This window comes from Puma concolor, chromosome C2 (genome assembly GCF_028749965.1).
Source record: "Puma concolor isolate L17-30 chromosome C2, mPumCon1.1.hap2, whole genome shotgun sequence".
In the NCBI taxonomy this organism is placed as follows: domain Eukaryota; kingdom Metazoa; phylum Chordata; class Mammalia; order Carnivora; family Felidae; genus Puma; species Puma concolor.
In genome coordinates, this window is record NC_141675.1 from 22,388,373 (window position 1) to 22,415,343 (window position 26,971).

The 26,971-nt window shown below is 39.5% G+C and overlaps 1 long non-coding RNA gene across 1 annotated transcript in view; it reads left to right on the top strand.

Annotated features, from left to right (window-relative positions):
- The first annotated feature begins 10,026 nt into the window (after window positions 1-10,026).
- The window catches only part of LOC147577135 (uncharacterized), a 136,696-nt gene continuing 119,751 nt past the window's right edge, over window positions 10,027-26,971 (top strand). The window contains exon 1 of the long non-coding RNA XR_015239942.1: window positions 10,027-10,178. This is a non-coding gene — a long non-coding RNA (uncharacterized LOC147577135). The remainder of the gene's footprint in view (window positions 10,179-26,971) is intronic.

A 26,971-nucleotide genomic window follows, 5' to 3' on the forward strand; every position in this document is an offset into this window, starting at 1 on the left:
TTTTTATTTGATATTTGTCACAATTATTGATCAGCAACTTAAAACATTTTGGGGGACACCTTCAGATTTCAATATAAAAAGGTCAGGAGTAACCTTATCTATCAGGAGTGAGAGTAATCTTAAATATTAACTTACTCTATAATCTCAGATAATTATAATTTTTTGTGTTTAAGTTTCCAAATCTATAAATTATCTATAAAATACCATTCTATATGGTATCTGAAAAAAAACCTTTCCCATGAAAGATTCACTAATAATTTCATAGCATGTTCAAAAACTATTTAAAGAGATGGGATATCATTATATTAGAGGAAAAGAATGCAGTACTTTTTGAGAATAATCTGTAATTTGTTTTTTTTTTAGAATCTGTAATTTGTAATATACAGAGTAAAACATACTAAATGCAAACACACTGAAATTGTGTTTCTCTAATAATTAATTCTCTAATAAGCAATCTCTGATTAATCTCTCAGTTTCCTATAATTAAAATACACTTATTTAAAAAAAATTTAGGGGCGCCTGGGTGGCGCAGTCGGTTAAGCGTCCGACTTCAGCCAGGTCACGATCTCGCGGTCCGTGAGTTCGAGCCCCGCATCAGGCTCTGGGCTGATGGCTCAGAGCCTGGAGCCTGTTTCCGATTCTGTGTCTCCCTCTCTCTCTGCTCCTCCCCCGTTCATGCTCTGTCTCTCTCTGTCCCAAAAATAAATAAACGTTGAAAAAAAAAAATTTTTTTTTAAAAAAAATTAAAAAAAAAATTTAAAGTTTATTTATTTTATTTTGAGAGAGGCAAAGAGAGTCGGGGAGAGGCAGAGAGAGGGGAAAAAGGGAGAATCCCAAGCAGGCTCTGTGCTGTCAATGCAGAGTCCAATGCAGGGCTTGATCCCACAAACTGAGATCATGACCTGAGTCGAAATCAAGAGTCAGATGCTTAACTGAATGAGACACCTAAGCATCCCTAACATACACTTATTTATGAACAGAAAAGAATGTTAAGAAAGGGATCATGATGATATAATGAGGTGACAAGTGTGAAAAGCCTAAAAAGCTAATGTATGTTGGATTTGTTTATAAGTGTTATTTTGTTTACCAAGTTGCTGAAGATCAGAGAAGGGTAATCCAATGGATAAATAAATTAGATAGATAATGGTGTCCTATTATAATGTTTCTATCTATATTAAATTCAGCAATCATCTATTAGGTGTATTCTATGCACAAGATACTAGGCTAAGTCCAACAAAGCTATATAAATGAAGGAAGGTAAATCAAAAGAATGAATTTAGCTTTCAGGTAGGTTATTTGACTTGAATTAAGCAGATTAATTGGAAAAAGTCCAGTTTGATAAGAAAATCCAATGGAATGTCAGTGCTGGAAGGGGATTTAGAGTGCATTTAGTCCAGCACTCACAGTTAACATCAAGGATAGTGAAGGCAGAAATACACATGCAGAGGGTAACACACTTCAGCCTGCATTTCATTGTCAACACTGAGCCAACATGGTTCCCTCTAACCACCAGAGTCTGAAAAGGTGAGCTTTTAACCTTCTCTCAACTGTAGCTGAGAATGGAATGGAAACAGGGTATGCAACAGATGTTACGTGAGCCAGTCTCAAGTACTAGCTTTCTTGATTCTGAAAAAAGAATTCATTAACCCCTTACTCCTTCCACTGAGCTTGGTTCTAAAAGACTGCTTGAAAACAAACAAACAAACTGCTGTCTAAAAACTATTTAGAAGAGGAGAGAAGAAGGGCCTAGCCACCTTCTTTGGGTCCTAAAAGTTTTGTCACATGAAAGAGGAATTGAGCTGTAAATGCCAAAGAGAGGTCTAGAACCAGCAGGTAGGACAATGGGAAATAAGTTCCACTTCAAGCTAACTAAGAACTTTCTTCTAGTCAGAGGTATGCAAGTGGCATGGGCCTGCTAGGCAATGGAGTATATTCCTCAGTTCCTAGAAAATTTAGGGATAGGCAAGGAGACCACTAAGGATTTACAAAAATGCCTGAAATTCACCATAAGTAACATCCTGCAGACTTCTTCCATCCTGCATAAGATGGTTTTCCACCATTTTAGTAATGAGAGAACTTTTAAAAAGCATCTCAGGATGCTTTTTTTTTTTTAAGATTATTTATTTTGAGAGAGAGAGGCAGAGAGAGAGGGAGAGAATCCCTTGAGGCTTAACTGACTGAGCCACCCAGGTGCCCCTCAGGATGCTTTTCAAATGCAGACAACAATCATAATATTTATTGACGGCTTTGTATGTGCCATTTACATGCATTATATCATTTAAACTTGAAAAAAATCCTATGCGCTAGGTACTGTTACTTTATCTAATTTGTGGACGAAGAAAATGAAGCACAGGGAGGTTAAATGACGTGTCCTAGCCACACAACTAAATGATAGACATAAATACAGGGATTTTGATGCCTAAGCTTGCTCTCATAAACCATTGTACTATTCATGAGTGAATGAATTTCACTTCTCACCATTTCCACTGCTATTACCCTTGTGTCAGCCACCATTATCTCTTGCCTGGGTTATTGCAGTAAATGCCGAATGAGCCTTTCCTCCTCCGCCCCTTCCACCTTCAGTCTACTCCATCCAGCAGCCAGAGTGACACTGATAAAGTTGAAATCAGATCACGCCATTCCTCAACTTTAAAACCCTTTCAGTTGCTTTCTATTTTTCAGAATAAAGGCCAGTGTCTTCATGATGGGCTACCTAATCACCTGTCCTTTATACTCTGCCCTTTGCTCCAACTCCTCTCCCCCAGGACAGGCAATCTCCTAAGTGCTTTCTTCTTTCTCTGCCTGGAATGTTCTTCCCTAAATATCTAGATGGTTAGCTCCTTCACCCCCTTCGTGCCTCTGTTCCAATACCACTTGTTTCAGCAAAGTCTTCCTTGACCATCCTGTTTAAATTTCAGTTATTCTACTTTGCTACTAGCTTTCTCTGTGACTCTACCCAGCTTTATTTTTCTCCATACTACTTAGGTTGGGTTCCTGTGTCTCCCCTGACTAGCATGTCATGTCCACAATAGCAGCCATTTTTGTCCATTTTGTTCCCTGCTCAACCCTAATTCTCCAGCAAGAGAGCAGTGGAAGGGAAGAAGAGAATACTTATTGCCATGGCTTCTGGATTCCATCCTATGGGGTCGCCTCAAGTTAGCTGTGTTCCCTGAAGTCACTGCTTCTGTCAAGGCAGACCTCTATTACCAGACTCTCTCCCTATAACTTCCAGTAATGCCACCTTCCCTTTTGTACCTGTGGATTTATAATGTTTTGAGTCCAGCATTACTGCACTGCTCCTTGTGGTTTCCCTTCACTCTGCCCACACTTTTGTAATGTGTCCCTAACTGAAGACATCCTAATTTGAGCATGCCATCTGTTTCCTGCGAAGGCCCTGACTTATACAGTGTTTGATAAGTATTTTTGAATGAATGATTAAAAAACAGATTTTTAGGGGCAAAAGGGGGCTTTCGCAGGTTTATATTAAATTTTACACATATCTTCATATCATGTCCGATGAATGAGACTGTTGTAATTTTAACTCTTAAAGAAAGATTCAATGAATGTTCACATTGTACAGAATTTAGAACATTTCTGATTACTTTTAATGAATTTAAATATAAAGTTCTGAGCTACTTGGTGTGCAAAAATAGCTTTCTTGTCTTTTATTCTTCTAAATGTATTTTACATTCATAAAGATTTAATTTCTTAATAAGCTGCAGGGAGCTGAGTCTACAATAATTAATTTAAAGCAAAGCAAGGAAATACCACTTTTTGACACTCAATCATTGATTGAAGATACCTTGTTAGAAGCTAAAAGACTAATAATTTGATTTAATTTAAACCAACATTTTTATGTTACTTGTTAGCATGAGACGTGTGGAATTTTATTTCAACCTAGACAAGAACAAGAAAAGAAATAAAAATTAGCAATAAAGAAACCCTGTCCTCTTATGAGATTTTAAGAGCTTGAGAAGTGCTTGCTGATTAATGCTAATCACTGGCTTATAGAAATAGTTTGAAAAGGTGGAATATAGATAGAGTTGACTCTTCTTTCTCATATTGAATCTTTGTTTAGGTAGTGACCATGTTATGATGGTACCTATTTAGATTACTAAAAGTTGCTATCACTTTATCTTTGCCTCATAGAAAGTTCACTTAGATTACACAATATAGAAATAGGTGGTCCCTTCTTAAATTGGAGTGCTGTGGAGTGGCTGGTGAGGTGAGACAGAGTCTTCCTTTGAAAATTTGTGGAATGGGACCAGGCCATTGATAAGTTAAAAATCTGTCAAATTGGCAAGGTGTAATTTCTCAGAGTTCCACTATAGGGTCCATGGGTTGTCATCTTGATTTCTATTTCTCCTCATTTCTGTCTAGTTACTTAGATTGTGGGTGTGTGTGTATGTGTGTGTGTGTGTGTGTGTGTGTTCATATCTCATCTGCCTTTAAAATATATAGTAAAAAACGTATGTCATCAATGCATTATACCTTGGTTTGAAAGTCCAATGTTTTCGGCACCTGGGTGGGTGGCTCAGTTGGTTGAATGTCTGACTTTGGCTCAGTCCATCATCTCACTGTTCGTGGGTTTGAGCCTCGCATTGGGCTCTGTGCTGACAGATCAGAGACTGGAGACTGTTACAGATTCTGTGTCTCCCTCTCTCTCTGCCCCTCCCTCCCTATCTCGCTCGCTTTCTGTCTCAAAAATAAACATTAAAAAAAAAAAGTCCAATGTTTTGCTTCTATCTGGCAACTTGATTTCAAGAGGAGTTAGACCTTAGCTTTTCAAAATAAATAAATACATAAATAATTTCAAATGGATTTAAGTTAATATTTTTACAGCTTATATATTAGACTGGATTGGTTAACTATTGTTAAATAACAAACAACTACAAAGTCTCAGTGGCCTACAATAGTGAACGTTATTTTTCTTCATGTACCTACAGGTCAGCTGGGAGTCAATTGATCTAGACTGGGACTGGCTGTCCAGCTTTGTTGATGTTGACTGGACTCATTCTTGTGTCTGTGGGTTGGCTTGGGGATCAGTTGATTAAGGTTGGCTGATGGGAGCAGTTTGGGTGAGTGACTCTGCTCCACATGTTGTTCATCCTCTCTTAGGGCTAGTGGGCAAGCCAAGGCATGAATTTCTCACAAAGATGCCAGAAACACAAGAATGTAACTCAAGATATTTTAAGGCCTAGGCTAGAACTGTCTTGATTTTACTTCCATCTCATTCTTCTACTGGCCAAAGCAAGTCATATTTTTTAGTGTGAGTAGCTGCAAAGTCAGATGGCAAAAGGTGTTGACACATGGGGATGGACATAAAGAATTGAGACTATGCAATATTCCACAAAGACCATCTAATCCAAGATCATTTAATGTAAATTAATTTTCTCAGTTTTCTGTAAAATGTAAATTAATTTCTCAGTTTTCTCAGTTATATATATATGTATATACACACATATATGTGTATATGTATATACACACATATATATATACATATATACATGCACATATACATATATATGTGTATATACATATATATATATAGAGAGAGAGAGAGAGAGAGAGAGGGAGAGAACGCATGAGCGGGGAAGAGGAGCAGAGGGAGGGAGAGAGAGAGAATCTCAAGCAAGTTCCACACTATGCACGGAGTCCAATGCAGGGCTCAATCCCGGGACCCTGGGACCATGACCTGAGCTGAAATCAGGAGTTGGATGCTTAACCAAGTGAACCATCCAGGTGCTCCAGTTTTCCATTTAAACCCAATGGTAGTGTTTCTTTGCAAAGTACTAGGGCTGGTTCCTTCTACATGATGTTTCTTTAGAACTTCATTTAACAGCTGTATTCTAAAATTCAATCTACCTTATCTTAAGCAAATTAGGAAAAAGATCTTTAATTCTAAGGGTTGTTTTACTCCTTTGCAAAGAATTCTAATCAAAATGCTTGCTGTTTTTGATCTCGCTTTGGTAAGTGCAATTAAGACCTTGTAATTTGAGAAATATAGAAGTATAATAATTACAGAAACATTGAAGACAATATGCAAATAATTCAGTCCAAAGGCAACATATCCGTCTTTGCTATTTTACTGATTACATCATAAAAGTAAAAACAACTAAAATATCTTTTACTAGCGGTCCAGAATTTAGGCCTAGACCCACAAGGGCATTTCCCTAGTTGAAGGTTATGTAAACTCTGAAAATAATCAGAGTCAATTGCCTGGTGAAAGAGTACAAGGAGTTGCGTATATGAGAGCAGGTTTATATTTCTATGAAGTCTTAGGCCCAAAAGCTTTGGTTATTTCTTTTATGGTAAAAACTTTTTGGCAGGTATAGAGGTCATACATATGTCTAGAACAATGTAAATATTTTTGTAAACCGGACAAAAAGTAAATATAGGTAATACAAATGTCTGCAAGAGATAGTTTATGATGGAACTTGATTTTGCAGCAGAGCCAAGGTTGTGCTTAACCTAGATTAAGGTGTGTTGAAGACTGGAGGGGAGGGCTTGCCAGGAATCTGTAGGAGTGTTAGGAGACCTTTGAGAAAGAATTGTCCTGAAAATGTAGTGTGCATGTTGCTACAATAACACCCCCCAAGCATTGGCAGGGAGAAGGTGACTTTACTCTCTTTGTGATTGGTTAAGTTCTGTAGTGTTACATCTGGCCTTCTTTCTCTTTATCTTTTGCGTATTTATTACAGGTTTTGGGTTTGTGGTTATCATGAGGTTCATATAAAACATCCCAAGTACATAGCAGTCTGTATTAAGTTGATGGTCTTTTAAGTTCTACCACGTTCTGGGGGAAAAAAAAGCAACTTCCTTTTTTTTCGTCACTCCCTCCTCCACATTTTATGTATATGCCGACATATTTTACATTTTCTTACTCACAATTTTTCTTATGTCTAATTATGGCCATTTCTTTTCAACTTAAAGAATTCCCTTTAAACATTTCTTGTAAGGCTAGTTTATTAGTGATAAACTCCTTTAACTTTTGTCTGAGAAACTCTTTATCCATCCTTCAATTCTAAATGATAACTTAGCTAAGTAGGATATTCTTGGTTGTAGGTGTTTTCCTTTAAGCACTTTGAATGTATCATGCCAGTCCCTACTGAACTGCAATGTTTCTGCTGAAAAAAAAAAATTAGGGTTTCCCTTGTATGAAACTTTTTGCCTTCTTTCTTGCTGCTCTTAAAATTCTCTCTTTATCTTTAACTTTTGACATTTTAATTATAATGTGCTATGGTGTGGACTTCTTTGGGTTAATCTTGTTTGGCACTCTCTGTTTTTCTTGGACCTGGATGTCTATTTCCTTCCCCAGTTTAGAGAAGTTTTCAGTTATTATTTATATAAACAAACTTTCTGCCCCTTTCTGTCTCTTCTTTTTTTTCTTGGACCCCTACAATGTGAATATCCACTTGATATTTTTCAAGATATCCCTTAACCTATCCTCATTCTTTCTAAATTCTTTTGCTTTTCATTACCCTGTTTTCCAGATTACAATACATTCTTCTTCATTCACTAATCTACTGTTAATTCCCTCTAGTGTATTTTTATTTAAGTTACTGTATTCGTCAATTCTGATTGGTTCTTTTTTATTGGTTCTATTTATCTTATTTTTTATTTTCTTTTTAAAAATGTTTAACGTTTATTTATTTTTTGAGAGACAGAAACAGAGCATTAGCAGGGGATGGGCAGAGAGAGAGGGAGTCACAGATTCCAAAGCAGGCTCCCCTGATGTGGGGCTCGAACTCACGAACCGCGAGATCATGCCCTGAGCCGAAGTCAGATGCTTAACCGACTGAGCCTCCCAGGTGCTCCTATTATCCATTTCTTTATTGAAGGTCTCACTGAATTCTTCCACTCTTCTCTCTTACCCAGTGAGTATCTTTGCAATCATTACTCTAAGTTCTTTTTTAAAATTAAGCTAAATTTAATTTTTATTTCCTTTTATTTTATTTTAATTCCAGGATAGTTAACATGCAGTGTTATCATTACATTCTTTATCAAGCACATTGCTCATCTCTGTTTCATTTAGTTTTTTTTCTGAGGTTTTTGTCTTGTTCTTTCTTTTGAAGCATATTTCCCTGTCTTCCCATTTTGCTTGACTTTCTGTGTTTGTTTCTGTGGTTTAGATGGAACAACTACTTCTCCTAAACTTCAAAGAATGATCTTGTGTGTGGTCATCTATTATGTGGATGCTTGACTGGTGTGCTTCGTAACTTTTGCTGGTTGGCTGGAGTTGTGGCTGGTGTGGGCTGGGGGTCCCAGAGCTCTCCGTGTTAGTGGGCACCGTGTAGTAGGACAGCTAAGTCTACAGTGGGTGTAAGCCAGAGCGTCCCAAAGTTCTACACACATAGGATGCCCTTACAGGGCAGCTGGAGCTGTGGCTGGTGCAGGCCAGGAGGTCCCTGGGCTCTCTGTGCAGAGGGTGCCCTGGCAGAACAGCTGAGACTAAAGGGGTACAAGCCTGGAAGACCCAGGGCTATATGCACAGAGGTCACCTTGACAGGCTAGCTGAAGCTGGAATAGAGTAAAGCAGGCTGTTCCAGGGTTCTCCATACAGAATGTGTTCTGGCGAGATGGCTGGAGCTGAGGCACAGTACAGGCTGAGAGATCCCGGGGCACTGTGCATGGGGTGCCTTGGCAGGCCAGCTAAAGCTAATGTGACTGTGGGCCACTCACATGGGTTGCAGCTGGGTTGGGTGTAAGCTGGGGTGTCCCAAGGTACTCAATGCATGGGGTGCCCTGGCCGGGTAAGTGGAGATGAAGCCAGTGTGGTGGGAGTGTTCTGGGGTGCTCTGCACAGGAGGCACCCTGGCAGTGTGGCTGGATCTGAAACAGACATCAGCCAAGAAATCCCAGAGTGCTCTGCACCGAGGGTGCCCTAATAAGCCAACAGAAGCCGAAGTAGTGTGGGCCTGGAATGTTCCGGGCTGCTTTGTGCCTCCATCATCTTGGCAAGAAGGCTGAAGCTGTAGTGAGCATTAACCAGTGGGTACCACCCGGTGGCTGCCTGGTGGGATGGCTAGGGCTGGAGTGGGCTAGGGACCTGGGCTCCCTGAGGTGGCGGGCCCATTAAGGGGCATCCAGTCTGGGCTTTTAAGGTGGAGGGGGAGTATAGAACCTGTCAGCCCCTCCCACCCGAGAGCTTTTCATCTGGTAGAGTTCCAGGGCTGGCTCTTTTATATACTAATTGCTTTTCTTAACCTTGGCTTTTTTTTTTCCTGTGCCCAAGGAAAGAGGGAAGAATCTGTTCCTACTTCCTTAGTACTATCCCTCCCCACTGCAGTTTAAGGCGTGGGGGGCGTTTTTGCTACCACGTCTCCAGCTCTCTTGCTGTTCTATCTTTTCTTGTGCAGAAGCTCTTCAGTTAGCCCTCAGCAATTCCTCAGGAGGAACTGCTCTATAAATAGGGGTAATTTGGTATGTTCCCAGGAGGAGGTGAATTTGGGGTGATTTTAAACACCATAGGCAGATCATCCTTAGTTATTGCCTGCATCGATTGGCTTGACTTCTAGTAAGGAGGGAGAAGAAAAGAGAGAGGGGAAGGAGAAGACTACCAATGAAACTGAAAGTTACATTTCTCCAAAATTCTAAGTGGTATGGAAGGCATAGGTATTGACTCTTTTTAAATCTGTAGGAGGAAACATTTGTGCTTCATTCCTCAAGTTTCTGTCTCAGAATATAATGGGCTTGAGGGTTGAATGATCTTTTTTTTCCCTCATACCCCTTGAGGGAATGTAGAGTTAGGGGAGGTGGAGGGGCTAATCTTACGGGGAGAATTTGTTCAGTGGGGCTTATCTACTAGTGAGCAGTTTGCTTACATGTGATACACCTTCTCCAGTCTTACTTCCTGGCCTTTTTGTCTCCATGGGCTTAGCCTGCGAAGAGCCCACAGCCCACATTCTGAAGGTGCTATGAACTAGACCAGACACAAAAGGTGGGTCTAGATTTAGGATTAGCCGGGATGATTTCCTTAATTAGTCCATGGTTACAATCTCTTTGTTTTACTCTGGTTTCAGCAAGCAGTGGAAGGGACACACATGAGATCAGGATACCTGGTGGTGTACATCAAGGCAGCTCCCTGCCGCCTCCATAGTTCTCATGGAAACACACCAGAAGCTATGTCTCAGCAGCCTGTGCAGAGTGAAGAGTCCTCCAGGGCAGAAGAACACAAGGTAGGAGGAAGATGGGCAAGTCAAATTACCTAAAACGAATGTCTTGATGTCCTATATGTGCATACAATTCTCAGCTTATTTCATGCCATGTCGTTGGGGCAAGGCTTCTGTGAAGCAGTACTTGTGATTGGCTTCCCTCCTCATTCTCTAAGCTCTCTCTGTTCTGTGTGTAACTGGGTGTGCAAGGTAAGACTGTTTGTGTGAGTGATGTGGAGTCACGTTTTGCCTCTGTGTGAATGCCTGGAGCCTGCGAGGGCTAAGATCTAGGTTTAGAATGGGAAATAGGGAGGATCTGCTTCTCCCTCCTACGCTCACCAGTGGCACAGCATTTTGGGTATTCCCATACAAATGAACTAGTAATTTATTTCTTATTTGTCTTGTGTGTGTTGTTGGCATTCTGAACTACTAACCAGGCGTAGTGGAGAGTAACAAAGGTGAGGCTGTCTGTTTTATGCACTGCAGTAGAGAACATAGAATGCCACTGCTCCATTGAGTACACTGGGCGATCAGCAGGGGAGGGCACCAGCCATATTGGAAATTTGGCAGCTTCAGCAAAGCACAACATGAGCACAGCATGACTTCAGGCGACATTGATAAAAGATGTCATCAGAGGCAGCATCAGTGAAATTGCACTTTCACCAGGCTTCACAGAGATTGGAGGCTTGCTGATAGTGCCACATGGAGCCAGAGCTAAAGCCAGAGCAAAAGAGGAGGCAGTTGTAGCTGAGAGGCCTTGCTTTTCAATACTGGTGGGGCATCTCTAGGGGACATGCAGGAGTTCTTGGGGGAGGCTTTTAAGAGGATCTGGAAGGTATTCAATAATAGGTGAGGGAAGAATTAGAAAATGACTGTGTTTCTATAAATATGACTCTTTGTTACTCCCTAACTGGTAGGACCTGGGGAAACACTGGTGCTAAGGAGTTTGAACAGGTGTTTGGCATACCTTTTTCCTAATTCTAGTCATATCTAATATGATAGACAACGTGGGTGCTTAAAATAAATGCTTTGATTGGTTTTGTGATCCTAAATCTTTTATTTTCTTTTCATTGTTGTTGACCGTGAATGGGGAACTTTTACATTTATTTTTAGCATTTTGACAGCTTCTGCATTACTGATTACTAAATCCATCAAGTAAAATGATACTGATCTATGTCCTGTGTACATGTGACAGGAGATGACGATGGGCAGTGAATATGTATGATACAGAAGAAAGTGATGAAGGGACAAAGGGAGAAAGATTTAGCAATGATATAGGAGTATCAAGTTTTAATCCACATTACTTTCTAAACCTCACAAAGACTACTTTTTTTAAATGTGTATTTATTTTGAGAGAGAGACAGAGAATGTGAGCTGAGGAGGGACAGAGAGATAAAGGATCCAAAGCAGGCTCCAGGCTCTAGAGCTATCAGCATGGGCTCGAACTCAAGGCCCATGAGATCATGACCTGAACTGAAGTTGGACACTTAACTGACTAAGCTACCCATGTGCCCCAGCACTACTTTTTTGATTAACATTTCCAATTTGAATTCCTAGCACAGTGTATGACCGATACAATATAGAAAATCAGTTTTTTGATGATTAAATATTTATTGCATCTGTGAATTAATATCAAAAAGAAACATTCCACAAAAATTGTACTTTGGACACGGACTGAGAACAGGAAGTACAGGAAGCAGGATGATGAAAAAGCAAAGAAGAAGTGAATTGAACACAAAGGGTTTTGAAGAGGGAGAGTGACAGGAATCCATCACATTAAATCTTAGAGCTACCCTCAATTTAGCTGGTTTTCTTGGGTTTTGCTCTCTGTACAACATTGCCTCTTCAAACAGTAAGAAAATGTGCTTGTATTTTCTGAGAATATTTGTTGAAGGAAACTAAGGGCATAAGAAAGAATAGACTCTTGGCTGCATATGAACAATTTGTTCCAAAAAAATCAGATTTAAATGTTATTTTAGTGATAAAATGAAGACAATTTCAAGACCCACCTGACTGAGCCCCTGGCCTTTTATGCTAACTGACATCCCTGCATCATGATAATGTCCCTGTCTCCTTTGATGAGGCCATCTGAACGGGAGCAGGGGGGCTGGGGGAGGTGGGAAAATGCTGAGATGGCAATGGCATCTACCCATTGTTGTCCCCATGTAGTCACATCAGAACAGCAAAGAACTGCCAACAGGTATGTTCAGAGTCATTGTATGAGTTCTGAGTATCAAAAACTAAAAAGATGTCTTTTCAGAATGGACAGTGGCATAAGCTCTCCAAAGGGAACAGAAACTATAGTCAGCCTGATGTATATTCTCAAGGTGAAAGCTGGGTGGTGCCTTTTCTTCCCTAAACATAGACCTTTGCTATAAAATAAAATGCCACAATCAATTTTTGGATTTCACTGCTGCAGCATGTTCAGTTCTTTTAAATTAAATTGTGGTTAAAACCCCAAACAAAAATAAAATTAAAGGATTGATAAGGAAAAGAAAGAAGTTGTGAATGTCCCTGTCCTTATGACCGGGCGTTGATAACAATGACAGTGCACTTTCAATAAATGATAAAGGAGGTTTTGTCAATCTCAATGCACTCAAAAGACATCTTGTGTTTATTTGGGATGTGCTTATTTTTCACAAATTCTTGCCATAGGAGTTTTTTTCCTTTGAGAGTATTTTATGAAACTGCTCTAGTAGAGATATGTCTATGTTCTACTGGAATTATTTCATTGATGGTTTCCTGCTCTCCATTTTCTCTAAACTTTTTTTTTTTGGACCTGTTGGATGGATTGATCCTTTAATTTCTTCTCTTTTCTCCCCTATTTTCTATTTCTTCATGTTTTTTTTTTCTCTCTCACACACACATTATACATATCCCTGACCTTATCTTCCAACCCTTCTCTTGACTTCTTTATTTCTGCTGTCATGTTTTATATCTCTATGCTTTCTTTCTTTCTTTCTTTCTTTCTTTCTTTCTTTCTTTCTTTCTTTCTATTTATATATGAAATTTTTTTTATTTATATATGAAATTTATTGTCAAATTGGTTTCCATACAACACCCAGTGCTCATCCCAAAAGGTGCCCTCCTCAATACCCATCACCCACCCTCTCCTCCCTCCCACCCCCCATCAACCCTCAGTTTGCTCTCAGTTCTCAACAGTCTCTTATGCTTTGGCTCTCTCCCACTCTAACCTCTTTATTTTTTTTTTTCCTTCCCCTCCCCCATGGGTTCCTGTTAAGTTTCTCAGGATCCACATAAGAGTGAAACCATATGGTATCTGTCTTTCTCTGTATGGCTTATTTCACTTATCATCACACTCTCCAGTTCCATCCACGTTGCTACAAAAGGCCATATTTCATTTTTTCTCATTGCCACGTAGTATTCCATTGTGTATATAAACCACAATTTCTTTATCCATTCATCAGTTGATGGACATTTAGGCTCTTTCCATAATTTGGCTATTGTTGAGAGTGCTGCTAAGAACATTGGGGTACAAGTGCCCCTATGCATCAGTACTCCTGTGTCCCTTGGATAAATTCCTAGCAGTGCTATTGCTGGGTCATAGGGTAGGTCTATTTTTAATTTTCTGAGGAACCTCCACACTGCTTTCCAGAGCGGCTGCACCAATTTGCCTTCCCACCAACAGTGCAAGAGGGTTCCCGTTTCTCCACATCCTCTCCAGCATCTATAGTCTCCTGATTTGTTCATTTTGGCCACTCTGACTGGCGTGAGGTGATACCTGAGTGTGGTTTTGATTTGTATTTCCCTGATAAGGAGCGACGCTGAACATCTTTTCATGTGCCTGTTGGCCATCCGGATGTCTTCTTTAGAGAAGTGTCTATTCATGTTTTCTGCCCATTTCTTCACTGGGTTATTTGCTTTTCGGGTGTGGAGTTTGGTGAGCTCTTTATAGATTTTGGATACTAGCCCTTTGTCCGATATGTCATTTGCAAATATCTTTTCCCATTCCGTTGGTTGCCTTTTAGTTTTGTTGGTTGTTTCCTTTGCTGTGCAGAAGCTTTTTATCTTCATAAGGTCCCAGTAATTCACTTTTGCTTTTAATTCCCTTGCCTTTGGGGATGTGTCGAGTAAGAGATTGCTACGGCTGAGGTCAGAGAGGTCTTTTCCTGCTTTCTCCTCTAAGGTTTTGATGGTTTCCTGTCTCACATTCAGGTCCTTTATCCATTTTGAGTTTATTTTTGTGAATGGTGTGAGAAAGTGGTCTAGTTTCAACCTACTGCATGTTGCTGTCCAGTTCTCCCAGCACCATTTGTTAAAGAGACTGTCTTTTTTCCATTGGATGTTCTTTCCTGCTTTGTCAAAGATGAGTTGGCCATACGTTTGTGGGTCTATTTCTGGGGTTTCTATTCTATTCCATTTGTCTATGTGTCTGTTTTTGTGCCAATACCATGCTGTCTTGATGATGACAGCTTTGTAGTAGAGGCTAAAGTCTGGGATTGTGATGCCTCCTGCTTTGGTCTTCTTCTTCAAAATTACTTTGGCTATTCGGGGCCTTTTGTGGTTCCATATGAATTTTAGGATTGCTTGTTCTAGTTTCGAGAAGAATGCTGGTGCAATTTTGATTGAGATTGCATTGAATGTGTAGATAGCTTTGGGTAGTATTGACATTTTGACAATATTTATTCTTTCAATCCATGAGCAGGGAATGTCTTTCCATTTCTTTAAATCTTCTTCAATTACCTTCATAAGCTTTCTATAGTTTTCAGCATACAGATCCTTTACATCTTTGGTTAGATTTATTCCTAGGTATTTTATGCTTCTTGGTGCAATTGTGAATGGGATCAGTTTATTTGTCTTTCTGTTGCTTCATTGTTAGTGTATAAGAATGCAACTGATTTCTGTACATTGATTTTGTATCCTGCAACTTTGCTGAATTCATGTATCAGTTCTAGCAGACTTTTGGTGGAGTCTATCGGATTTTCCATGTATAATATCATGTCATCTGCAAAAAGCGAAAGCTTGACTTCATCTTTGCCAATTTTGATGCCTTTGATTTCCTTTTGTTGTCTGATTGCTGATGCTAGAACTTCCAGCACTATGTTAAACAACAGCGGTGAGAGTGGGCATCCCTGTCGTGTTCCTGATCTCAGGGAAAAAGCTGTCAGTTTTTCCCCGTTGAGGATGATGTTAGCTGTGGGCTTTTCATAAATGGCTTTTATGATCTTTAAGTATGTTCCTTCTATCCCGACTTTCTCAAGGGTTTTTATTAAGAAAGGGTGCTGGATTTTGTCAAAGGCCTTTTCTGCATCGATTGACAGGATCATATGGTTCTTCTCTTTTTTTTTGTTAATGTGATGTATCACGTTGATTGATGTGCGAATGTTGAACCAGCCCTGCATCCCAGGAATGAATCCCACTTGATCATGGTGAATAATTCTTTTTATATGCCGTTGAATTCGATTTGCTAGTATCTTATTGAGAATTTTTGCATCCATATTCATCAGGGATATTGGCCTGTAGTTCTCTTTTTTTACTGGGTCTCTGTCTGGTTTAGGAATCAAAGTAATACTGGCTTCATAGAATGAGTCTGGAAGTTTTCCTTCCCTTTCTATTTCTTGGAATAGCTTGAGAAGGATAGGTATTATCTCTGCTTTAAACGTCTGGTAGAACTCCCCTGGGAAGCCATCTGGTCCTGGACTCTTATTTGTTGGGAGATTTTTGATAACCGATTCAATTTCTTCGCTGGTTATGGGTCTGTTCAAGCTTTCTATTTCCTCCTGATTGAGTTTTGGAAGAGTGTGGGTGTTCAGGAATTTGTCCATTTCTTCCAGGTTGTCCAATTTGTTGGCATATAATTTTTCATAGTATTCCCTGATAATTGTTTGTTTCTCTGAGGGATTGGTTGTAATCATTCCATTTTCATTCATGATTTTATCTATTTGGGTCATCTCCCTTTTCTTTTTGAGAAGCCTGGCTAGAGGTTTGTCAATTTTGTTTATTTTTTCAAAAAACCAACTCTTGGTTTCGTTGATCTGCTCTACAGTTTTTTTAGATTCTATATTGTTTATTTCTGCTCTGATCTTTATTATTTCTCTTCTTCTGCTGGGTTTAGGCTGCCTTTGCTGTTCTGCTTCTATTTCCTTTAGGTGTGCTGTTAGATTTTGTATTTGGGATTTTTCTTGTTTCTTGAGATAGGCCTGGATTGCAATGTATTTTCCTCTCAGGACAGCCTTCGCTGCGTCCCAAAGCGTTTGGATTGTTGTATTTTCATTTTCGTTTGTTTCCATATATTTTTTAATTTCTTCTCTAATTGCCTGGTTGACCCACTCATTCGTTAGTAGGGTGTTCTTTAACCTCCATGCTTTTGGAGGTTTTCCAGACTTTTTTCTGTGGTTGATTTCAAGCTTCATAGCATTGTGGTCTGAAAGTATGCATGGTATAATTTCAATTCTTGTAAACTTATGAAGGGCTGTTTTGTGACCCAGTATATGATCTATCTTGGAGAATGTTCCATGTGCACTCGAGAAGAAAGTATATTCTGTTGCTTTGGGATGCAGAGTTCTAAATATATCTGTCAAGTCCATCTGATCCAATGTCTCATTCAGGGCCCTTGTTTCTTTATTGGCCGTGTGTCTAGATGATCTATCCATTTCTGTAAGTGGGGTGTTAAAGTCCCCTGCAATTACCACATTCTTCTCAATAAGGTTGCTTATGTTTATGAGTAATTGTTTTATATATTTGGGCGCTCCGGTATTCGGTGCATAGACATTTATAATTGTTAGCTCTTCCTGATGGATAGACCCTGTCACTATTATATAATGTCCTTCTTCATCTCTTGTTACAGCCTTTAATTTAAAGTCTAGTTTGTCTGATATAAGTATGGCTACTCCAGCTTTCTTTTGGCTTCCAGTAGCATGATAAATAGTTCTCCATCCCCTCACTCTCAATCTAAAGGTGTCCTCAGGTCTAAAATGAGTCTCTTGTAGACAGCAAATAGATGGGTCTTGTTTTTTTATCCATTCTGATACCCTATGTCTTTTGGTTGGCGCATTTAATCCATTTACATTCAGTGTTATTATAGAAAGATATGGGTTTAGAGTCATTGTGATGTCTGTATGTTTTATGCTTGTAGTGATGTCTCTGGTACTTTGTCTCACAGGGTCCCCCTTAGGATCTCTTGTAGGGCTGGTTTAGTGGTGACAAATTCCTTCAGTTTTTGTTTGTTTGGGAAGACCTTTATCTCTCCTTCTATTCTAAATGACAGACTTGCTGGATAAAGGATTCTCGGCTGCATATTTTTTCTGTCTAGCACACTGAAGATCTCGTGCCAATTCTTTCTGGCCTGCCAAGTTTCAAAAGAGAGATCAGTCACGAGTCTTATAGGTCTCCCTTTATATGTGAGGGCACGTTTATCCCTTGCTGCTTTCAGAATTTTCTCTTTATCCTTGTATTTTGCCAGTTTCACTATGATATGTCATGCAGAAGATCGATTCAAGTTACGTCTGAAGGGAGTTCTCTGTGCCTCTTGGATTTCAATGCCTTTTTCCTTCCCCAGTTCAGGGAAGTTCTCAGCTATTATTTCTTCAAGTACCCCTTCAGCACCTTTCCCTCTCTCTTCCTCCTCTGGGATACCAATTATGCGTATATTATTTCTTTTTAGTGTATCACTTAGTTCTCTAATTTTCCCCTCATACTCCTGGATTTTTTTATCTCTCTTTTTTCCTAGCTTCCTCTTTTTCCATAACTTTATCTTCTAGTTCACCTATTCTCTCCTCTGCCTCTTCAATCCGAGCCATGGTGGTTTCCATTTTGTTATGCATTTCGTTTAAAGCGTTTTTCAGCTCCTCGTGACTGTTCCTTAGTCCCTTGATCTCTGTGGCAAGAGATTCTCTGCTGTCCTCTATACTGTTTTCAAGCCCAGCGATTAATTTTATGACTATTATTCTAAATTCACTTTCTGTTATATTATTTAAATCCTTTTTGATCAGCTCATTAGCTGTTGTTATTTCCTGGAGATTCTTCTGAGGGGAATTCTTCCGCTTGGTCATTTTGGATAGTCCCTGGCGTGGTGAGGACCTGCAGGGCACTTCCCCTGTGCTGTGGTGTATAACTGGAGTTGGTGGGCGGAGCCGCAGTCAGACCTGATGTCTGCCCCCAGCCCACCGCTGGGGCCACAGTCAGACTGGTGCGTGCCTTCTCTTCCCCTCTCCTAGGGGCGGGATTCACTGTGGGGTGGGGTGGCCCGTCTGGGCTACTTGCACACTGCCAGGCTTGTGATGCTGGGGATCTGGCGTCTTAGCTGGGGTGGGTAGGCAAGGTGCACAGGGGCAGGAGGGGCAGGCTTAGCTTGCTTCTCCATAGGTGATCCACTTCAGGAGGGGCCCTGTGGCAGCAGGAGGGAGTCAGATCCGCTGCCGGAGGTTTGGCTCCGCAGAAGCGCAGAGTTGGGTGTTTGCGCGGAGCGAGCAAGTTCCCTGGCAGGAACTGGTTCCCTTTGGGATTTTGGCTGGGGGATGGGCCGGGGAGATGGCGCTGGCGAGCGCCTTTGTTCCCCACCAAACTGAGCTCTGTTGTCCGGGGGCTCAGCAGCTCTCCTTCCCTTTGTCCTCCAGCCTTCCCGCTTTCTGAGCAGAGCTGTTAACTTACGACCTCCCAGACGCTAAGTCGCGCTTGCTGTCGGAACACAGTCCGTCAGGCCCCTCCGCTTTTTGCAAGCCAGACTCGGGGGCTCTGCTTGGCCAGCGAGCCGCCCCTCCGCCCCGGCTCCCTCCCGCTAGTCCGTGGAGCGCACACCGCCTCGCCGCCCTTCCTACCCTCTTCCGTGGGCCTCTCGTCTGCGCTTGGCTCCGGAGACTCCGTTCTGCTAATCCTCTGGCGGTTTTCTGGGTTATTTAGGCAGGTGTAGGTGGAATCCAAGTGATCAGCAGGATGCGCGGTGAGCCCAGCGTCCTCCTACGCCGACATCTTCCCTCTCTCCCTCTATGCTTTCTTTCTTATTCCTGGAATGTTCCTTTTTTTTATATATAGCATCCTGCTCTTATTCCATGAGTGCAATATATTCTTTTATGTCTCTGAGTATACTGGTGTGTGCATATATGGGTGAAAAGTTTCTTCACCCATCAGTCTTGTTGTTTCCTATTTATTTGTTTCAGTTCTTATCTTTTGGATTAGAATCTTTCTTCAGATGGCTGGCAATCCTTGTTTGCCAACTCTTATTTAAGAGTCAGGGATAAAAAATCCAATTTAGAAGCTGTGAGAACTTTTGTAGAAATTGTTGACTGTGAACTTCAATAGAGGATGATCAGGGTGGAAGTTTGTTAAGAAATCCATCATATCAATATCCTTGGTTCTCCCCTTTGGTCTGTTCAAATTCCATAGCCAAATTCTTCATTTTCCTGCCTGAGAGCCTGGTGGGAAAAATATTGGCTTTTTTTCCCACTCAGCATAATTCTCTTGAGTTCCACCAAGTTGTTAAGTGTATCAATAGGTAATATAATTGGAATCATGAAATTGGCCTTTTTTACTCAGCATAATTCCATTGAGCTCCACCAAAGTGGTTGCATGTATCAATAGCTCACTCATGTTTATTTTTTTTTTTTTAAGTAAAGTTTATTTATTTATTTTGAGAGAGAGAAAGAGAAGCAGAGAGAGAGAGAAAGAATCCCAAGCAGGCTCCCATGCTGTCAGTGCAGAGCCTGATGCAGGGCTCCATCCTATGAACCATGAGATCATGACTGAGCTGAAACTAAGAGTCAGATGTTCAACTGACTGAACCACCCAGGCGCCCCTCATTTCTCTTTATTAATGAGTGATATTCTGTGAAATGGATGTAGTATACTTTGTTTATCCACTCACTCACTGAAGCGCATTTAGGGTTGTTTCCAGGTTTTAGCTACTATGAATAAAGCTACTATAAACTTTAACGTATATGTTTTTGTACGAACGTAAGTTTTATTTTCCTCAGAGTGTCCAGGAATAGGATTGCTGAGTTGTATGGTAAGTGCATGTTTAGTTTCAAAAGAAACTGCCAAACCATTTTCCAGAGTGTGGTGCCATTTTGCATTCCCACCAGTGATGCGAGTGATCCAGTTTCTCTGCATATTCTCCAGCTTTAGACATTTGTTCACTTTTAATTAGGATGTTTATTTTCTTATTGTTGAGTTGTTAGATTTTTAAAAATATTCTGGGTAGAAGATCTTTATCAGATTTATTTTGTAAATAGTTTCTCCCAGTCCGTGGTTTGTCTTTTCATTCTCTTAATAATATCTTTAACAGAGCAAAAGCTTTTGATTTTGATGAAGTATAATTTATCAATATTTTCACTTATTGATTGTACTTTTGGTATTTTATCTATGAATGATTATCTTATTCATGGTCACAAAGATTTTTTTCTGTTTTCTTCTAGAAGTTTTAGAGCTTTGGGTTTTAAAAATTTTTTTTTTCAATGTTTATTTATTTTTGGGACAGAGAGAGACAGGGCATGAACGGGGGAGGGACAGAGAGAGAGGGAGACACAGAATCGGAAACAGGCTCCAGGCTCTGAGCCATCAGCCCAGAGCCCGACGCGGGGCTCGAACTCACGGACCGCGAGATCGTGACCTGGCTGAAGTCGGACGCTTAACCGACTGCGCCACCCAGGCGCCCCTAGAGCTTTGGGTTTTATATGTATGTCTTTGACCCATTTTCAGTCACTTTTCGTATATAGTACAAGGTATGGATCAAAGATTCTTTTTTATGAATATTGAATTGCTTCAGTACCATATGTTGAAAGGCTATTCTTTCTCCATGGAATTGCCTTGCATTGTTAAAAAATCAATTGGTCATAGTTTTGAAGGTATATAGACTGTCTATTCTGCTCTCTTGGTCTATGTATGCTTTTGCAAATGGCACAGCTTTATATTGGGACTTGAAATCAGATAGTGTGAATCTCTCAACTTCATGCTTCTTTTAAAAAATGGTTGTGCCTATTCTAGTATTTTACCTTTCCATACGTGTTTTATAATCATCTTGTTAATATCTACCAAAAATCTTGCTATGGTTTTCATTGGGATTATAATGAATTTATAGGCCAATGTGAGAGAATTGACATCTTAACAATATTGAGTTCTAATCCATTTCGTATTTTTGTTGCCATCGTAAGTGGTTGTGCCAATTATCAATTTGTTTTCTATAGCCCAGGTTATATTTTTCAGCTCTTAATCCTCAGGGGCTAGGATGTTGTCTAGCATAGACTAAGCACTCAGTAAATATTTGTTGACCATTGGCCTTAATGGTAGAAAATTTGGGTTCTATTCCTGGCTCTCCTTCACTTACTATGATAGCTTGAGTAAGACACACAATGCTCCTGAGCTCATTTTACCTTTTACTGTTACATACTAGATAGCATGTAAACATATTTGAGCTCTATTTATTCTGTGAGTCTACAACTGAGCCAATTTGACATAGTTGCTAAAACAGATCTTCCCCCCTCCTATTCTGGGTGGCTTATCTGAGGTAGGCAGGAGAATTAAGGGGAAAAAATTAACTTACCAAAGTTTTTCTTAATGTACTCTATTGTTCAATTGAATTGAATACTCTTAGCATTAAATGTTTGAAACTTTGTTTTTTTTATTGAAGTATAATTAACATACAGTGTTCTATTATAAATGTTTGAAACTTTAAAAATGTGAATTTATTGAGATTGGTGGGTCGAGATGGAAGGAAAAAAAAAGTCATGGTGATACTTGCTCATACCTCCCTCCATTTCACAGTCTTGTAGGAGTATAATTTAGGGTGTGATATTCTCATAATCTGGGCATTTCTGCAAGGTGGATGTAACTGGCATTGAATGCTCTGATAATGATCACTCCTATGTGGTTGACTTAATTATACATAGTACTCTTTAAATTGAAAAGGAATCAGGTTGGCCTTATGGAATCATGCAAAATAGACAGTTGTGGCAACCAGAGCAATTCCACGTATATTCTCCCCTCCCTCATCCACCCCATCCATCAGCAGTGGTGCCTGTTTCATTACTTACTGGCCACTTATTGTCTGAGCTTGTTACAGCAGAAGAAGGGATTTCATTTTCATTGGCTCTTTACTCCCAAGACTAGTTCAGAGAAGTGGTGGCCTAATTATTATGGGCTTAAATATTTTATCTTACTTAGGGAGACAACATTTAATAATCTTGAATTTTAATGATTCTTGTGGTCAGGTCTTGCTGACCCATATGAAGTTATATCCTTTCGTGTACTCAAATGACTGCATTCTCAATTAAAACTTTTGAGTATAACTCTCATACTATTCCAAAGGGAAGATAATTGCAATTGTATTTTTTTTTAGAAAAAAAAGTAAAAAATTATCATGTTCACTACTAGTATTCCTACTCTACTTCTGCAGTTAGAGTTGTGTATCTACCACTCAACAGAAACTGTTCTTGCAAAAGTTTTTTGTAGCTCCATTTTGTTCTTCCTTTACTCTTAGATTTGTCTGAGTTACTTAAAACCTCTGACCACCATTGCTGTTGGTGTTTTCTCCTCCTTTTGCTTCCATAACACATCTTTATGTTACTTCTTTTACCTCTCTGGTTACTGTTTTCTTCCTCCATTGAAAGTTTTGCCAGACGTGGAGTGGCTTTGCAGTTATGGAAGATGCAGCAGTGACCTGGAGTAACTGTCAATCAGAGACCAGTTGGGGGCAGTCGTGGCAGATGTCAGAGGCCCAAGTGACAATGAAGACCACCCCAATGCCTTGGCATTATGCAGCCCTTCTGGGACCAAGGGCACAAATGTAGAAGAAATAGAAAAGGACCTGAATTGACTGATGTTAATTTTTCATATCCAGAAGAATGAAAGTTCAAAATGGAAATTAGATTCAACTGTAGAAATAGTTATATCTTGGCAAATCTCAATTTGTGGCCTGAGATTCAAGTTTACCAACATATAGCACTTTCAAATGGTTCTGTCTTATATGTCATTTGACCCTGATAATATTATGACGAAGACAAATAAATTACAGTTGCTTTCCATTCAGAGTTAAATGAATTCCATGCAATCCAATAGCATTAAGGCAAGAATTGGATTTCAGGGCCTCAGCTCCACAATGCCTTGCTCTTTCAACTAGGTCACATAACCTTAGGAGTTGACTGGTTATTTAATAATTGCAGAAAAAAATTAATGATCCATCATCAATGAGACTAGTGTCAAGTCAGATCCAGAAGGAAAGAAGTGCTATCCAGTAGCAATAGAAACTATGTTTATATGAAATACTTATAAGTCAAACTAGTTGACACAGCCATCAATAGAAGTGACTACTATGAGATATAAACTGAGCCATTCTACTTTGTCATTTTAGTGTCCAATAATGATTGCTTCAGACTTCAGAGTAGAGAAATAGCATTGTAGGGTTGGATTTAACCTCTTGCGAAGTTCTTTTATTTTGCAGGAAAGAAAACAAGGTTATGACTTTTTCAGGGTTGTATAGCCGGTTATAGTGATAGAAACAGTGAGCACCCAGGTTTAAGATTCATTAAGGTTTTCATTTTCCCTTGCACTATTTTACTTTGAGAAAACTAAAATGGTAGGATTTTTACTGTTTTGGATGAGCTGTAGAGGCTGAAGGAGTGTTAAGACATTCAAAGGAAGTCAGATTTTCTTTGTTCCGTGCTTCCTAGGCTAGATGTTCCTTCCTACCCATTACTAGAGTATTTCAGTAAGCCTATTAGAGGGTATTTGTGTTATCAAGGCAATAACCTTTCCTTGGAAAATATGAATATTTTTAGCTCCTGAAAGTAGAGTTTGTTTCAGAGAGTATTTGCTTAGGATGTGGTAGGTGGTGAATATAACTTTAGTCCATTAACTTCTATCTTTCATCATCATTTTCAAATAATTCTCTTTAAAAGACTTGAAGGTCTTGCAATTTTTGCCAGTCCTATGAGACACCCAGGTCTTAGACCCATGTGTTACTCTGCTGTGGGATGGTTATGTAAATTGCTGCACTTCCTGTTTGCTTATTACTCTTTATTTTTTTCCTTTTCCTAGTGCTTTTCATGATTTTTTATCTCAACTTCAATTACCTCTTCCTGTTTCTCCTCATCACCACCCCTGACAAATTGGGGAGTAAGTATACTTTGTTCCAAACAAGGATACTGTCTTAATTTATCAACCATGTGGTCAATTAATTAGCCTAAATTCTTGAACACCTGTCAAGTCTTGCTGAGTTGGCAGGTTCTTTTCCTTCCTTATTTTCATTTTATGCTTTCTCTTTTTGACTAGTCATTTGGTTAAGTTCCAGTGATGAATAATGTGGTTTTGCTGCAGGTTAGAATGTTTTTAAATTGAAATCTGACCCTGTAGTCTCTTTCTGTGTCATATGAAAACAGATTTAACCACATTTAGTCTACCTTTACCTAATCTACATAATTTCCCAAGATTCGGTGTCAATTATTGAAGTGTTGTTAAGGGTTTGGATTCTGGCTGTTATTTCTGAAGCCTGGGCACTTATCAGCCCTAAATGAGGCTACTGCATTAGCCTCCTAACTGGTGTTTTAAGTCTTTTTATGTGTAAGGACTATATATATCCCTAACCCTTCAAGTTTCATATACTCTGGCCGCATGAAGACACTTGATGTTCCCCAAGTATGTCTCGTGCCTTCTTTTGCTTATTCTATCTACATAAAATGCCCATATCCTTTTCTACCCATTGAACATTAGATTCCCAGCTATATAACAAGGTTCAACTGAAAAGTCATCTCCTCTATGAAATTTTGCTAACTCCTGCTATCTTAGATTGGGTTTCTGAGAAGCAGAGCCCAAGGCAGGGATTTAGGTGCACTTGATTTTTTAGGTGGAAACTTTGAGTGAGGAAAGCAGGACAGAAAAAGAGAAAGCAAGGTTGTTATCTTAGGAAAAGTTTGCCTTGGCCTAGTCCACTGGTGGTGGGGTAGGTGCCTCTAGAGCATTAAACATACTACAAAGTTTTCCCTCCACAATGTTGGTGGGGCCAGCCAGTCTTTTGTACCCCTATATTGATTAGTCATTAACTATCGGCTGTCTTGGGGGTTAGTGACTATTTCCTGTGACTGCCATCAACAGAGGGTAACTCTCTTGAGTAAGGGGCATTTGTGAGCTCTTAATAGTCAACACTATCAGCACCCAGGACCCAGTAAATATGATATGGAGGTGCCCCAATAGCATCTAAAACATATTCTAAATTAGACTTTTCTCACCCCTCCTCTGTGCTTATACTTTATATAATTGTAGTTTGTGTATCTCTTATCAACTATCCCATTCTTCTTTAATCTTTGGAAAATTAGAAATATTCAAAGGCACCCAGAATAGTTTGTTCTTATGTTAATGCAGCATCCAGTGATTTCAACAGTAAAATTATAGCTCACCTTTAAAAAATGCCTTTGACAAGGGAAATAAAAGCAAACGTGAACTATTGGGACTTTATCAAAATAAAAAGCTTCTGCACTGTGGAGGGAAAAATTAACAAAACTAAAAGGCAGCCTATGGAATGGGAGAAGATATTTGCAAACAACATATCTGATAAAGGGTTAGTATCCAAAATCCATAAACAACTTATCAAATTCAATACCCAAAAAACAAATAACCCAGTTAAGAAGTGGGCAGAAGACATGAATAGACACTTTTCCAAAGAAGACATCCAGATAGCTAACAGACACATAAAAAGATGCTCAGCATCACTCATCATCAGGGAAATACAAATAAAAATCATGATGAGATACCACCTCATACCTATCAGAATGGCTAAAATTAACAACACAAGAGACAACAGGTGTTGGTGAGAATGCAGAGAAAGGGGAACCCTCTTGCACAGTTGGTGGGAATGCAACCTTGTGCAGCCACTCTGAAGAACAGTATGGAAGTTCCTCAAGAAACTAAAAATAGAACTACCGTATGATATAGCAATTGCACTATTAGGTATTTACCCAAAGGATATAAAAATACAGACTCAAAGGGGGCACATGCACCCCACTGTTTATAGCAGCATTACCAATAATAGCCAAATTATGGAGAGAGCCCAACTGTCCATTGCCTGATGAATGGATAAAGAATATGTGTGGTGTGTGTGTGTGTGTGTGTGTGTGTGTGTGTGTGTGTGTGTGATGGAATGTTACTCAGCCATCAAAAAGAATGAAATCTTGCCATTTGCAATGACATGGGTGAAGCTAGAATGTATTTATGCTAAGCAAAATAAATCAGAGACACACAAATACCATATGTAGATTTAAGATTTACATATGATTTAACCCATATGTAGAATTTAAGAAACAACAGATGAACATAAGGGAAGAGGCGGTAAGAGAAGAGAGGAAAACAAACCACAAGAGAGTCTTAATGATAAAGAACAAACTATGGGTTGATGGAGAGAGGAGGGTGGGAGATGTGCTAGATAAATAATGGATACCACGGAGGGCACTTGTTGCAATGAGTCCTGGGTGTTGCATGAAAGTGATGAATCACTGAATTCTACTCCTGAAACCAATATTTCACTGTATGTTAACTACAGTTTAAATTTAAAAATACCTTGGACTGTTTCAGTTTGTAATGCGAATATGAAAAAAAGGTAACCTTTTAAGGTTTATGACACTTGGGTTAAGGATATGAACTAGCAATTCATAAAAAATAATAGAAAAATCCTATAAGCATATGAAAAAACCAATAGCTTCATGATAATCATAGTAATACAATAAAAATTAAGATACAAAAAACACTCAAAATTGGCATCTAGTACAAATGATCCGAGTACCCACTGTTGGTATGGATGTGGGTGAATAGATAACTCTTATACATTATTTATGGGAGTTTACATTGGCACAGTCTTTTTTGTTGTTGTTGTTGTTGTTT